The 14,957-nt window shown below is 36.5% G+C and overlaps 1 protein-coding gene and 1 long non-coding RNA gene across 4 annotated transcripts in view; both read right to left on the reverse strand.

Annotated features, from left to right (window-relative positions):
• The window catches only part of NALF1 (NALCN channel auxiliary factor 1), a 703,465-nt gene that overhangs the window by 616,808 nt on the left and 71,700 nt on the right, over nucleotides 1-14,957 (reverse strand). The gene's annotated exons all lie outside the window — the stretch shown is intronic.
• The window catches only part of LOC129011476 (uncharacterized), a 47,358-nt gene continuing 37,388 nt past the window's right edge, over nucleotides 4,988-14,957 (reverse strand). The window contains exons 2-4 of one of the 2 annotated variants that reach the window (XR_010123619.1): nucleotides 14,717-14,895; nucleotides 6,509-6,560; nucleotides 5,789-6,154 (exon numbers count right to left, since the gene is read on the reverse strand). This is a non-coding gene — a long non-coding RNA (uncharacterized LOC129011476). Of the gene's footprint in view, nucleotides 6,155-6,508; nucleotides 6,561-14,716; nucleotides 14,896-14,957 lie in introns of both variants that reach the window. The other variant, XR_008493333.2, reaches the window with a different exon arrangement.

The raw sequence follows: 14,957 nt of genomic DNA on the forward strand, positions 1-14,957 counted from the left end.
TGTTCATTTTTAATTTAATAAATCTTTAACATACTAATCATTTAAAGGCAAAACAGGGTGCTATATGACAGAGTATCTACTTGTAGCAGAGGCTGTATTACATAAACCTTAAGAGATTTAAAAATCAACATTCCATTGAAGAAACAGCCTGAGTATAATTTATAGATTTTTTTAATCTGATCCACATTTTGGATCTATACAAAATGTTACTTCAGTTTGCTCCCACCCCTACATATAAGTACTCTGTCTCCTTTCTAACTCCAGGGGCTATTTAAATCTATCCACATCAATTCTTCCCTTACTAATAACATTACAAATTTGAATTGTGTTTTGAGAGCTTGATGTTTGGTCAAATCACTTAAAAATGTATCAGCAACTCTCACTAAATGACAGAATCAAAGATGTGCCAGCTTACTAGATCATATTAGAAGTACACCCCATCTTCAGGATCTCTTCTTTGCACCACTTTATTTGGTGCACAATCTCATTTTGAGTTAGATGTCACTGCTATATGCCTCTAAAAACTCTATTCTTTGATTTTAATTGTTTATTTAATTGCATGTTGCTGTTGCCTGCATTGACTGTAATAATTATGTGGACAACTAATACAAGTTTTATTATCAAACCCACACTGCCTAGCTCAGTAAAGTTTGTTGAATGACTCAATGAACCAAACACTGTTTTGTTTTATTTTTTGCATTATTGCTTAGTTGGTGACAAAAATTGTAAGGAAAGGCTAAGTTACATTCTGTGCAATGATTTTATAAGAAAATCTTATAAAAACCATTTACTGTGAGAGATGCACTCAATTCCTCTTCTACCCAGTACACTTTCAGAGCTGAGCTCCCGGAAGACAGCAGGATTACTATGTGCTGATTCCACACAACCGCTCCACTCAGTGAGAGACTGAGAGAAGACGTCTCCTTCCAAGAGCCATGAAGAGGTGCCAGCTGTAGATAGTATTTTAGATGCCAAGCTGCATGGGATTTCAGGAAAACTTGTACACAATAGGATCTACATATACTTGTTTATTTTAGAAAAGTAGATTTCCACAAAGACATGCAAAGAGTAGCGAAATAACTACTGCCCTGCTGACTTTGAGTGATGGGTCTCAAGTAGAAATTGTGTTTTTAAACAACCTGAACAGGAGGTGAAAGCATGGAAACCGCATGCTGCAGGTAACTACTAAAACAAGCAATTGTGCTATCATACAAAGGCATCCACAAATACCAGCATAGCTGTTCCTAGTTGTCAGTTCATAAAAATTTTTCCTAGTAAATTATTCACTAATTTTCTTCTTTATATGTTATAGAAAGCTCCTCGGATTATCTTAAAGTGTCACAGATGAAACATTTTAAGGTCTGCTCTGATCAATAGTTAAAGTCAAATTAAAAACAGGTTGCTCCAGTAAGGAAAAAACAAATAGGCCGGGCGAGGTGGGTCACGCCTGTAATCCCAGCACTTTGGGAGGCCGAGGCAGGCGGATCACGAGGTCAGGAGATCGAGACCATCCTGGCTAACACGGTGAAACCCCGTCTCTACTAAAAATACAAAAAATTAGCCGGGCATGGTGGCAGGCACCTGTAGTCCCAGCTACTGGGTAGGCTGAGGCAGGAGAATGGCGTCAACCCGGGAGGCAGAGTTTGCAGTGAGCAGAGATCCCGCCACTGCACTCCAGCCTGGGCGACAGAGTGAGACTCTGTCTCAAAAAAAAAAAAAAAAAAAGAAACAAACAAACAAACAAACAATTCCCTCAAAAAGCGGGCTAAGGACATGAATAGACGATTCTGAAAAGAAGATACACAAATAGCCAAAAAACATATGAAAAAATGCTCAACATCACTAATGATCAGGGAAATGCAAAATAAAACCACAATGCGATACCACCTTTCTCCTGCAAGAATGGCCATAATCAAAAAATAAAAAAAAAAGTAGATGTTGGCGTGGATGCGGTAATCAGGGAATGCTTCTACACTGCTGGTGGGAATGTAAAGTAGTACAGCCACTATTGAAAACTGTATGGAGATTCCTTAAAGAACTAAAAGTAGAACTACCATTTGATGCAGCAATCCCACTACTGGGTATCTACCCAGAGGAAAAGATATCATTATATGAAAAAGATATTTGCACACGTATGTTTATAGCAGCACAATTCACAATTGCAAAATCCTGGAACCAACCCAAATGCCCAAATGCCCCATCAATCAACGAGTGGATAAATTGTGGTGTGTGTGTATGTGTGTGTGTCTGTATATACATATATATATAATATATATATATATATGGTTTTATAAGAAAATCTTATAAAAATCATTTACTGTGAGAGATGCACTCACTTCCTCTTCTACCCAGTACACTCTCAGAGCTGAGCTCCCGGGAGGCAGTAGGATTACTATGTGCTGATTCCACACAACCGCTCCCCTCAGTGAGTGACTGAGAGAAGACGTCTCCTTCCAAGAGCTATAAAGAGATGGTCTACATGATGGAATACTATTCAGCCGTAAAAAGGAATGAATTAACAGCATTTGCCTTGACCTGGATGAGATTGGAGACTATTATTCTAAGTGAAGTAACTCAGGTATGGAAAACCAAACATCGTATGTTTTCACTAGGTTGGAGCTAAGCTATGAGGATGCAAAGGCATAAGAATGATACAATGGACTTTGGGGACTTGCAGGGAAGGGTGAGAGAGGGGTAACAGATAAAAGATTACAAATAGCATTCAGTGTATACTACCTGGGTGGATGGGTGTACCAAAACTTCACAAATCACCAGTAAATAACTTATTCATGTAACTAAATACCACTTGTACCCCAATAACCTGTGGGATAAAAAAGAGATTCCTCCAGTGAGATGCAAAGAAATACCTATAATAATTGTTCCCCCTTACAGACATTTTGAAGGCTGTACTTTGATGACAGTGGTTCTCAAACCTACAGAAACAAAGAATAATTTTCTGTAATCCTGGTGAACGTGTTATCAATCAGGATCTGACAGGCCACAGAGGACACTCAAATTGGGACAATGTGAGGAGGTTTTATTTACAGAGAAAGAATTGTGGGCAAGAGGTAGGGGTATGATGAGGTTTGGTGTAAAAGCCAGGCAGAGTGTTCCCACAGCCAAGACTCAAAAGACAAGACCATGGAGAGGGCTCAGAAAGAAAGTCACAGAGTCCCAGAGATAGTTTCTTTTGGAAGAGCAAAGGTTTTGTTGAGGACTTAGCCAGGACAAAGAACCCTCACAGGAAGGAACTCAAGAGAATAAATGGGCAGGGTGCGGTGCTCACACCTGTAATCCCAGCACTTTGGGAGGCTAATGTGGGCGGATCATCTGAGGTCAAGAGTTTGAGACCAGTCTTACCAACATGGTGAAACCCCATCTCTACTAAAAATACAAAATTAGCTGAGCGTGGTAGTGCATGCCTGTAATCCCAGCTACTTAGGAGGCTGAGACAGGAGAATCGTTTGAACCCAGGAGGCAGAGGTTGCAGTAAGCTGGAATCGCATCATTGCACTCCAGCCTGGGCAATAAGAGCGAAACTCTTTCTCAAAAAAAATAAATAAATAAAAAGCCGGGTGCGGTGGCTCACTCCCGTAATCCCAATACTTTGGGAGGTTGAGGTGGGCAGATCACCTGAAGTCAGGAGTTTGAAACCAGCCTGCCCAACATGGCGAAACCCCGTCTCTACTAAAAATACAAAAAATTAGCTGGGCGTGGTGGCGGGCGCCTGTAATCCCAGCTACTCGGGAGGCTGAGGCAGCAGAATCACTTGAACCTGGGAGGCAGAGGTTGCAGTGAGCCAAGACCGAGCCACTGCACTCCAGCCTGAGCGACAAGACAGAAACTCCATCTCAGAAAAAAAAAAAAGAGAGAGAGAGAGAATATATGCCTGAGCTCAGGTTCTTCTCTCCCTCTCATCTCCTTCCAAGGCAATCACTTTTCTCACCAAAATGACTACGATACTCACTGAAATCTAACTCACTGATGCTACAGATCCACTTCCAGGAGCTGAGAGCAGAGCAAAGAATGTTGAAAAGTAGATCTAGTGGGGACAATGGACGCCTGAGATAGCTTCATTTCTGAGCTAAGAGCGCTGAAGTTCAGAGAGAGTCATACCCTGAGTGGTAGATATACCTGAGAATGTTTATATAATAATTTCACACTATTATTTCATTTAGTCTCCTACGCCTACTCCTGACGTACAAAGAAAATATTAGATCTCTTATGTACATCTAGTATTACTCTTTTAAGATAATATTAAACTGTCATCACTATTCATTACTGAAGATTTAAGAAAATACTTTTAACCAGTTCTTTGTACACCCATAACAGAATATATTCTTATGTTGATCAGAAATCACTAACTTTTTTCAATAATCTAAAACTCTGGCCTTAAATTTTTCCAATAATATATGTGTACAGCTGTAAATATTATCATCACAATTATATGATAAGAATGTCTGTGTAATTGGTTTATTTAAAGATACAAACTTTATTAGACGCTCAAAGGTAATGCAAAGTCAGACACATGGGTTGAGTCCCAAATATGCCTTCTGTTCTCTTTATGATTCACAGTTTATGTGTCTATAGTTTTACAACCAATGACACCAAACCTATTGTTATGTGGGTCACGGTAAAGCAAATAATTAGCTAACACCAATATTTCCATGTCTTTTTCTGACTTTCAGAGAATTGAATTGAGAGCTACCTGACTCTTGCTACATTCCCGAAACTAGTATATCATTTATTCTAGTAAATGAATAAGTACAATTAAGTATTTCTGAAGTTATGTTTTTAGAAAAAATTACTACCAGTCTAAAACCTCTTGCAAACTAATACATCTGTCTCATAGAAAATACTTAAAGCCACTCTTTCCTGAACACTGCAGTATATGTGCCTGAATAATAAGTGCATCTACTGATAAATAATAAGTGCATCTACAAATCCAATCTTCCTAAGTAATATAATTCTTTTTTTAGACCTTGATAATTTCATTCATTGTTAGGAATTGAAAGCTTTATCGTATTTTACATCCTTATCCCCAGGTTAGATGTGCATCTGCCAACCCACGGTTTGCATGAATTGTCCCTTGAATCTCTCAAAGTCAGCGTGTCCTGAGTTGACTTCACCATTTCTTTAGCTTGCCCAGCGGAGCCACCATCCAGACATTTGGGTCAGTCTGTACTTTGGATGTCATCCTTAGCATTTAAATCTTCTTCATCCTCCTTGATTGAATCCTGTCTATTGTAACTCCTTTTTTTTTCTATTTTCTTCATCCCATCATCCCAAAATTAGCTTATCCTCCTTGTTTTTCAACTGGATCATTGTAACAGCCTCCCAGTTATTATCTGGGTGTCTCATCTTGCCCTCACTGATCTATCCTCCATAATTGGGCCTAAATGTTATGTTTTTTAAAGTCAATCTATCTGATAACAAAGTTTCCCTTTTTAATTTTTCTATTTGGGACATTCATGGTCTGACATCATCTCTCTCTCTCTCTTCTTCCTGCACTGGTGGATCTTGTTGAATAAATGAACTTTTCCAAATGTGTTCAAGTCACTACCTTTCTTCCTGCAATATCTTCTTCCTCTCTCTTCCCATGGCCAATCTCTAGTTGAAATTTTGGATTCACTCTAGCCCTTTCCTCTTCCAGTAATGGTTCTATGAATGCCCAGTTTTTCCTCATGTGTGATAACACAGCACTTGGCGTCTACCGGCACATGGCCATAGTCATTACACAGCTCTGCTGAACATGTCCACGTCACCCACTGCAGGGCAAGCTCCAGAATGCAGGGGCTTATCTGGAAGACCCCAGCAGCTCATTTAACAGCTAGAATGCATCTGCCAATCAATGAATGCAGTTTGATTGTATCCTTTTTTTTTATTTTTGTCACATAGACAGAAGGCTTGCCCAATTGCTGAAGGACAGTGGCAACCGGAAAGTGTTCGTGGAAAAAAAATCAACAACATATGATAATTATTGAAATTCTGGCCTGGAGGTTGGCCATAATAGAAAGCAAATATGGTTAAACTAGTTAAGTTAATGGAACCTTAATTAGATTGAAGAGAAACTCCAGTGTCTGTCACAAGTGCCATTCTGACTGTGGTGAGGAAACTGTCAGGGGGTGACGCAGAGCTCACAGGCTTATCTGAACTGGACCAAGAGAAGAAATAAGAATTAGGAAACACAGTGAAATAACAGAAGGAAATTGTGTGTGTACAAGTAAAGGACAAGGGAGATCATGACACTAAAATTAAAATTTTAGTGGCTTGGCTTGAATTTACGAAAATTAAATTTTGATTAGACTGTAATTTCTACTCCACAGTTTAATTACAACAATAAGTACAGAGGGATTTCACAATTTTTGAAAATCTCTTTTGCTTTAAAAAGTACTTCATTAATTCAGAATGTCGTCAGGCAATTCCTGTCTTAAAATCATACAAAGTTCCACCTTACAGGATAAAATCTTTATACACAGATCGTTTATTGTTTGGAAACTATGCTTACTTCATCTTTATCTCATCATTTCTTTGTCAGTCTGGACCATGAGATGTACAGGCTAGAAAAAGCAAGAGTGAAAAAGAACAGAGACATAGTGAGCAGTGGCTACACCCCAAACACCATCACGTTTTTTTCCTTTTTAAGCATCAAAATCATCCTAAAATAGAAGCAAACATTCTTTTTCCATTTTACAGACAATAAAACTGAGACTCAGACAGATTCTTTTTCAGGGTGATACAGCTACAAAGTGGCAAAATCAGAACTGGCACCCAGGTATCCCAGCCGAACGCCCATGCTCTCTGCACCGCAATATGCGGCCAGGGAGTTGGTTATATTCACCTAAATTCCTGGTCAATTGTAATAATCTGGACAGAAACTCGTCAACCAACTATTATGTCTTGAGTTACGTATATAGGCAAAGAAGGATAAAAGAAACTAAACTTTTGTTTAGGAAAATTAAAATGGCAAATTGTGCTGTTCAGGACTCATTCACTCCCTTGTACACTGTACACAATATTTGAAAATGTTCAAAAGCGCAGGTTTACTGTGCTGCCTCCATAAAATTACTGCTATCTTACAATGCAAAACCATCAAGACTCATAAACCATAGGCTAATTTAGGAAACTAGAGTGGTTCAGACATAATATTTAAGAATTTTCCTGAAGCATTTACAGCAATGGCAACCATCAATGTTTACTAAGTACTTTATACCAAGCACTGCTCAAAGTCTTTCATGTGTATTTACATATACTACTTGGCTAAAATAAAATACAAAGTATTAAACATAACTTATGACCAAAAAAATTTACAGAAAAAAGTAGAATAGTACAGTACATAGAATATGCCAAAATTAACTCTTAAATAGGCAACAAATTGAAGAAAGCATAAAGAGTGGATATTAAAATATTAAAAAGACTAATTTTATTTTGGAAGCTTAGATGAAAGCATTTATAGAATAAACTATACGTCATCTAATTAATTTAAATCTGTTCTGTAAGTAAGCATTTACCGATCATCTCCTATATGATGAAGTTTTACTGATGATGATGAAGATAAATTGAATAAAACAGGGCTGAAATCTTTATGTCAGATCACATACACATAATTCACTAACAGCAACATGAAATGAGTCATGGCAAGATGTGTCTATTGCATAGTTATTAAAATAGCATAGCAATTCTGCATACATTTATGTGAATAAAAGAAGCAGCTGTTTCACCATGTTCATAGTTAACCAAGGAGTGTTAATTTTTAGCCATATATGGGTACAGTATTAAATGGATTTGGGAAAAAAATGCATAGAAAATGGGTGCAGGTTAGGGCCTTATTTTAGAGGTCTTTTAGTTATATAATATACAGGGCTAAATAAAAATCTATAAACATAGATTTATAACAATGTTACATCATATTAAAAATATAGGATTCTTATTCTCTAAAGAGCTCACAGCACCATTAGGAAAAATCATAAGACAGTATAGCAAAAACGGCATCTGATCCTAAGATAATACTGGAAGGAGATGGTGAAAACTACCCACAAACCTAAAAATGTTATTAGTCTCATATACTTTTTAAAAAGGTTGTAAAGGTGGCAAATGGAAAAATAAAATCCACCTTTTCCTATTTATTTTACTTATTTAATATAGAAAAAAATGTAAAGTTACTAATATTCAGGTTTGTTGCAACTACAGAAAGATTGGTGAGAATATAGAATGGTAAAAATGTTTTTGCCAAAAGTTTGGCAATATTTATCAAATATTCCCTAAAATTTGTAATAGTTTAAAATGGCTATGCTGTTAATGGAAACAGCAAAATTTAAAGTATCATCTACAGTACAATCCTGATTTTTAAAAAAGACAAAAACTATGTACCTGTCTATCATATCTATCTAGCTAGCTAGCTATCAATCATCTATGTCTTCACTCTATAGCGATTACTCCTGGGGCATGGGTGATTATCGTTTTAGACTTTATACTTTTGTCAAGTTTTCCATAAGGGCATGTAATACTTTTATAATTAGATATATTTTTAATGCAGAACCCCAAAAAATACTAGTTTAGGGTATATGATGATCCTTTGGTTCTTCTAATGGATATTTTATTTTTAAAATTCCTTTTGCAGTAAGTCATAAAAAGAAGTACATTGTACTCAGAATTGACAAAAATATAATGTTGTGAAAAAATAATAATGAGTTTACCAAGAATCCTTACATTTGAAGTGCATGAAACACAGACTCACACTTTGGGAGGGTGAGGTGGATGGATCACTTGAGGTCAGGAGTTCCAGACCAGCCTGGCCAACATGGTGAACCCTGCCCCCTCCGTCTCTACTAAAAATACAAAAATTAGCCAGGTGTGGTGGCGGGTGCCTAAAATCCCAGCTACTCAGGAGGCTGAGGCAGAAGAATTGCTTGAACCCAGGAGGCAAAGGTTGCAGTGAGCTGAGATCACGCCATTGCACTCCAGCCTGGTCAACAAGAGCTAAACTCCATCTCAAAAAACAACAACAACAACAACAACAACAACAAACAGACTACAAATTTGCTATGTTTTAAGTTACAAAAAGAGCTGAAGTCGATTTCAAATTAATTTTTTATCAATATGCAAACGAGGCACGTAAGTGGAATTTTAAAATGTGCAGTACATCTGAAAACCTATAAACACATTTTTATTTCATTAAGTCAAACTTGTGTTTAGAAAGTTTGTCATTGAGATACTAGCTTACCAATTTAATGCCAGAGTATGTGGACACTGCACTTACAATGCTGTCCCACTTTGGAGGCTTGGGTTGAGCCATGCTCAAAGACCAAGAAGCTATCTCAGAATTTTGTCTTTCTTATCAAGTACACTACTAATCCTATTTGATCCATACTAAAACTTTGTACCCTATCATGACGCATATTTTTAAAATCTTTACAAACGTAATGCTAGACATGGATTAGTTTAATACCACACGTATGACATTTAGTAAAATTATAATAGATTTTTCCTCAAGTCCATGCCACTTTTCAGAAGAACTAAAGACAAAATGTGAAAGTGTCGAAGTGTCACTCAGCAATACTCACAAGATCCACTTCTCCCCCACAAACAGATCTTTATAAAACATAAATTTGTACAAATTTATAAAATTTACATCTTGGTATCTGAGCCTAGTGAGATCTGCTTTCCTGTGGCTCAACCCAAACTTCCTCAGGACCAAAATGGGACATTGTTAAGTGCAGTGTCCACATACTCTGACATTAAATTGCCAAACTGCTATCACCATGACAATCTTTCTAGACACAAGTTTGACTTAATGAAATAAAAATGTGTTTATAGGTTTCCAGACGTATGTTAGTTAACGTTCATAAAGAGTGAAACACTTATGTAACAATCACACGAACGAAAGGCTTTGGTGTATCATTTCATGTTTTATAATGTACCCAAAATTACAGTTTTTAAGCTTAATTCTTTTTAATCATTTTGTTTGTTTGTTTGTTTAGACACAGGGTCTCACTCTGTCACCCAGGCAGGAGTGCAGTGACAAAAATCATAGCTCACTACAGCCATGTATACTGGCCTCAAGGAATCCCCCGCCTTGGCCTCCCAAAGCACTAGGATTACAGTCGTGAACCACTGAGCCTGGCCTCTTTTTAATTCTGTAGCTCCAATATCCTTAATTTGTAAATAATATTTATGGACATCAGTGAGACTTGTAAACACAACCACAAATAAAACCTCTCTTTTATTCGGTAAGATCAAAAGTATCATGTTTTTGGTGATAACTTATATAGTTTGACATTAACAAGAGACAGTTGAAGGAATACAAAAAATAATGAGAAAGTTTGTTCTGTGCCCTTTTAACTCAAGGTGATCCAGTTTATTTCAACAGGATAGCAGGGCTGTTGATTTTTTCATACGCTCCATATTATGCCGCAATGCCATTAGAAGAAATACTTACCTGTGCATATCTTACGTGTTGATAAGCACTCTCTACAACAACAGTGAAAAATTCACATTGTCAACACTAGAACTGATTATGATGCAAGACTTGTCCTAACATACAGCTAGGCTATGCATTTAGGGTTAGTCAATGCCATCTTAATGTATTTATCAAATATAACGATTCCACCCACCCAATACCATGCAAAATGTTATTGTGAACATTTTACTTAATCTATTTTTATAATTTTCCCAAAGACACCAGTTGATGCCAGGTACACGTCAAGTATCTCCTGCTTCTATTAAGAAGCAATGCTACTTCAATTAAGAAATAGGTTTATGTCAAATTTTTAATATTAGTATTTCTTTTTAAACCTCAGCTTCAAACTTTCTGTCATTAACATGTCATAAGTTTGAGTCAGACCTAGTTATTCTGAATCAATTTCTACTCTGATTTTGGGTTATAAAGTCTCTTCCACCCACATAGCCTATTATAAATTCTGGTATCCAGACACAAATAAACCCACTTCAACTTAACTACTTTCTTTAGTCTGTAAATTGACAATGAATCACTAAAAGTTTTTTTTTTATTTTAGTCTTTGAAAGTTGCATGAAATTGTCTGAAGAATAAAATGAGTGTGACTATGAATTTCACTAACTCATCTTATTCACTCTTATTTCAGATGAGATCAAGCACCCTCAGGGCAGTTAGTCTGTAGACCTATTCATTCTTATTTCACAGCAAGGTAAAACGTAAACCATTCCAAACAGGAGAGAGAATTTCACTGTTTTAAAATATGTTCAGGAAAAGAGTTAAATGTCTTATTTATGTAAATGATTCCCACAGCCAATTTATACGTAATCTACAGCCAATTCATACTTAACCTGGATCCACAGGACTGCAACTTACACCTCATTTCCTGTTCTATGCCCTTGGAAATGAAGAAAAAGAACAGCTGCCTGCCACTTTTACATTCAACATGAAAGCCCCTGGTTATGTCTCTAACTTGACTTGTCCTTTCCAATCTAAACCAGGGTTATTTTCCTGTAGGCTTTTGACTTGTCCCTCTTGAACAATTGTTGAGTCCTTTTTTCCCGGTACTATTAGAATTGCTCAGCCCTTGAACTGGAAAGAGGGAGACAAGGTATGGTAATGTTAACGGTGATAGGGTAAATCTATTGTTCTCTAACTAGCATGCAGTGTTTTTTTTTTTTTATTGCAGGAGTTATAATGCTTAACAATATGTCGAAATATTATATTATTGAAAAACAAAAAACATTTTCACCCACCAAAAAAAGAAAAAAAAAGAATCCTATTAAAACCTGATATGCAATGCCAGTTTCTATAAGTATTCTTAAAGTCCACATAATTGAGTTAAAAAAAAAAAAAAACCTACCATCCCCATTCCCTACCTATAGGACATTAGGAACAATGGCAACTCTATTACAGGATCATTGTAAGAATTTCAGATACTGTAAAGCAAACTTCTACCACATAGGAAGCGCTGAATAATTATTTTTATCTGTGCTTTTTGAGTTCTAATGTGAATGTTTGTACAATGTAGTCATGTCTAAAGCTATGTTTAAATTACACAAAATAATTGGTTTATGTTAATAAAAGGCAAATATTTTTCTGAACAAGTTCTTCTAACATTGAAGAGATAAGAAAATCTTTTGATGTACTGATTACCTTATTTACTGAGAGTATAATAATGAGGACAAAAAGAAAAAAATATTTAAGAGGCACATTAATGTGTATACACATTAATTTCATAAGATGTTTCTTTGCATACACAAGTAATTGTAAAAAAGAATACACATTAAGTAAAATGGGTAAAAATTAGCTAAGATAATGTTAGACACATGCATTTGCAGTTTCTATTCAGAATGCAAGCGTAACTACAAACCATGCCTGTGTTTCTGGATAAAATAAAATATAGCCAAGCTAAATTTAGGTCAATCTCATTTTCTCATTCTCAGGCAACAACCACCAAAAACAAACAAACAAAAAACATCAATACACATCTTGCAAAGAAAGAGGGGGAAAGCCACTGATCTGGGGAAGGGAAAAACTTTACAAAGGCTCATCATTCACATGTAACTTACTGAGTTAGGTGCTATTTTTTTTTCACCTGAACACAGAGAATGGAAAGTGTCATTAAACAAATCAGTCCATCCCTCTCTAGTTTAAAGTTGTCCTTTCTCCTAGAACCTCACAGTCCTACCATTTTAACAAGTTAGGTCCAAATTGCTGGAAGAAAAGTCCTTTACGCTTTTCTGTAAAAAGCTACTCTTCAAATCAGCTCAAAATTCAGAAGGTAGAAGGCTTTGTTCTTGCAGGATCTCCAGGTATTCCATTTATCTTAGCACAATGCTGTAGACAATAATTATTGTTGTTATTATCCTTAATAATACTATAGTTTATATAGCATTTAAATTTTACAATTTGCAAGCAAAGTTATCACAAGTTAGCTATGAATGGAAGTTTAACATACATTTCCATTATTTCGCTAACTATAATGTCCCTTGAACATAAAAGAAATTATTCTTCTCTAGTTTCATCTCAGTAGCATTGTGTTATGTCAATAGCAGTGAGGAATAATCCCCAAACACCAATCTCTTGCCTTGTTAAACATACATTTTCTCTTTCTTTTCTTATTCTCTGTTTGAATATGGAGAAAAATCACCTATAACAGCAGATTGAATACTACTAGGCTTAAGGGATATCAGTGTTGATATTGGTGAGTGTCTTATTGCAGTCTAAAGCCACGATTTTTGTAAGAAATCAAATATTGATGGTTAAGGCATTTTTTAACAATCCAACAGGTTTAATGCTAATATAAGGTAATCTTTGTGTGTGGTGATGTATAGATTAATAATCCCCCTTAAATACATTTCCCTCTTCAAATTTAAAGCCATAATTATAGAATTTCATTTCATGTGTTTCATGTAGTTTGGGTCTTCTAACTTCTTGAGCCCTGTAATAAATTCGCAATAGTTTTTGTTCACATCAAATAACATCCAATTTGTCAACATTTATCTTTTATTTTTCTGGGATTGCTCAGCTACATTCATTAATTGAATTTTGGAGGCCTTGATGTAATACTTCTCTATAATGTTTTGTTTTAAGATAATCTTTTTGCCTTCATTATTTTCTAAGCATTTTTATTTTCTCTCATTCGATGTGAACAAATGATCGAGATGTATTTAATATCACTTTTCACTGGTCAAGATTTAATTATATTTTGTGATTTCAACTCCATCTAAAATTCCTGTGAAATTTGTATTTCTTCCAACAGCTATTAATAAGTCTGAAAGTACTACTCTCGCTGCTTTATTGATCCTTTGTGTCATTCTCCTTCCCTGCACGCCGGTGTTACTTCTCTATGCTGTTAGTGCAGTCATTCCTCCTTCACCAATCATAAAATACCTCCCTGCTATCTTCCTGACAGTCCCCATTCCAACTTATTCTCCACGATGTTATCAGAGTACTTTTCTAAAATATCATTCTGAATTATCAGGCTTACCTGAATAAAAACATAAATGACACCCTTCTAATTACAGAATGAAGAAAAACTCCTTAACAGAGAATACTAACCTCTGGCACACTCATACTTTTCCATCACCTTATCTTACCATATTTTACACGTGCCCAATACTTCTGTCATACTCATACCCTTATTCTCCACAAAACACCAAACTTCCTCAGCCATTTCCACAAATGCATGCCCTTCACAACCTGAAATGTACTCCAGCTGCTCATGAACCCCATGTTTGTTTCAAAGATCATGGCCACCAAAAAGCTTTCTGAGCCAGGAGGTGATCGTGTTTCCTGCCACCAGATCCCCCTGCTCCCTTGACTCTGACAGGCGAGCATGGTGTCTTGTTTTTTTATTTTTACATTTCTATTCCTCATCACCTCCCATTTTCCTTTTCTTTTCTTTTTTTGAGACGGAGTCTCGCTCCATCACCGAGGCTGGAGTGCAGTGGCGCATCTTGGCTCACTGCAAGCTCTGCTTCCCAGGTTCACACCATTCTCCTGCCTCAGCCTCCCCAGTAGCTGGGACTACAGGCACCTGCCACCACGCCCGGCTAATTTTTTTTCGTATTTTTAGTAGAGAGGGGGTTTCACCGTGTTGGCCAGGATGGTCTCGATCTCCTGACCTCATGATCTGCCTGCTTTGGCCTCCCAAAGTGCTGGGATTATAGGCGTAAGCCACCGCGCCCGGCCCACCTCCCATTTTTCAACCCCCGTCTGTATAAACATTTGCTTAGTAAATAATCCACAAATACTTACTAAGTATGTACGATACATGAGTCAGTGTTCTGGGCACTGGGGCTTTATCAATGAACAGAACACATCTTCATGGACGTTCCAGTCTGGTTGAAGAATGAATGAAACTCACAAGCTAAAATATTGTTGATTTTCAGATTTTATATTCGAAGATAAATTTCATTTAATTTCTTTTCAAATATCTAATTTCAGGGAAGATAAAAACAATAAAAGTAAAAAAACTTTATCAATCCAAAGAATCAAT

The sequence above is a fragment of the Pongo pygmaeus genome, chromosome 14, assembly GCF_028885625.2.
Source record: "Pongo pygmaeus isolate AG05252 chromosome 14, NHGRI_mPonPyg2-v2.0_pri, whole genome shotgun sequence".
Classification (NCBI taxonomy): Eukaryota; Metazoa; Chordata; class Mammalia; order Primates; family Hominidae; genus Pongo; species Pongo pygmaeus.